Below are 1,628 nucleotides of genomic sequence, written 5' to 3' on the forward strand. Positions count from 1 at the left end.
GAAAGAAAGAAAGAAAGAAAGAAAGAAAGAAAGAAAGAAAGAGAAAGGAAGGAAGGAAGGAAGGAAGGAAGGAAGGAAGGAAGGAAGGAAGGAAGGAAGGAAGGAAGGAAGGAAGGAAGGAAGGAAGGAAAGAAGGAAGGAAGGAAGGAAAATTAGCTGGGCATGATGGTGTATGGTGGCAGGAACCTGTAGTCCCAGCTATTTGGGAGGCTGAGACTGGAGGATTGCTTGAGCCTTGGAGGTGGAGGTTGCCGTGAGCTGTGATCATACCACTACACTCCAGCCTGGGCAACAGAGCAAGACCCTGTCTCAAAATGAAAAATAAAGAGAAAAGAGCTTGCCCCTTCACAGAAAGTAGGAGAGCTCAGGCAAAAGCTGATACATGTTGAAGATGACCAAGAAAACTGAGCAGTCACTATGTATACTTCATGGACCCCGTTAAGCTGTAGTAGTGACTAATTTAAGTAGTACTGACTCATTTATGTGGTTTTGAGTCTCTAAATCCCTTCGTGTTTTCTTCTAACAATGCTAGTAATTTAAAAGTATCAGAACATGAAACACTTCTGGCTCCCTGCACCATTTAAAACTTTCCCTCAAAATCTAAACCTCCGCTGGGCGCGGTGGCTCAAGCCTGTAATCCCAGCACTTTGGGAGGCCGAGACGGGCGGATCACAAGGTCAGGAGATCGAGACCATCCTGGCTAACATGGTGAAACCCTGTCTCTACTAAAAAATACAAAAAACTAGCCGGGCGAGGTGGCGGGCGCCTGTAGTCCCAGCTACTCGGGAGGCTGAGGCAGGAGAATGGCATGAACCCGAAAGGCAGAGCTTGCAGTGAGCTGAGATCTGGCCACTGCACTCCAGCCTGGGTGACAGAGCGAGACTCCGTCTCAAAAAAAAAAAAAAAAAGGAGAATGAAAACAAACAAATCTAAACCTCCAACTGTGTGCCAGGAATGATGGTGGATGCTTTATAAGAGTCTCCTTACTTATTCATCATCACAAGCCACAGAGAGAGAAAAATTATTGTCACCATGTTATAGCCTTGTATATGACCCTGAATTTCCTTTCCATCTATATCCCCTCTCTTCTTCTCTGGAAGGTTGTGGGAATTGCAGGGTGGGGGACGGCAAGTGGTAGCGGGCGCTGGTGTTGCTTAAAGAGTTACCTAGGGCAGATCCTGTCTCAGTAATTGAGAGCTAGCTTAGCACTTTGTGGACATGATCCATGGCTATTTGATAAATGAATAATGATGAATGCTTCTAGGGTCCATGTGGGCAATGGGTTGCATTTCAGAAAGGCATCTTGCTTATCACAGAGCCCTGCCAATTGATGTAAAATCAAATCAGGCCACCAACTGAGCTACTCTCAGAGTCATCAATGATAAAGTCTGGGATTTATTCCAGGTCCCTTAACAAAGCATTGCAAAGGACATCTCCAGATGCAACCCCAGGGGTTATCATACCCTGCCCCCACCCCGAAGTCCATTAGGAGTTGCCCAGAGGCTGCAAACTGGGATTCAGCCTCTAATAATTTTCTCTCTTTTTTTTTTTTTTTGAGACAGAGTCTTGCTTTGTCACCCAGACTGGAGTGCAGTGGCCAGATCTCAGCTCACTGCAAGCTCCGCCTC

The sequence above is a fragment of the Piliocolobus tephrosceles genome, chromosome 8 (genome assembly GCF_002776525.5).
Source record: "Piliocolobus tephrosceles isolate RC106 chromosome 8, ASM277652v3, whole genome shotgun sequence".
Classification (NCBI taxonomy): domain Eukaryota; kingdom Metazoa; phylum Chordata; class Mammalia; order Primates; family Cercopithecidae; genus Piliocolobus; species Piliocolobus tephrosceles.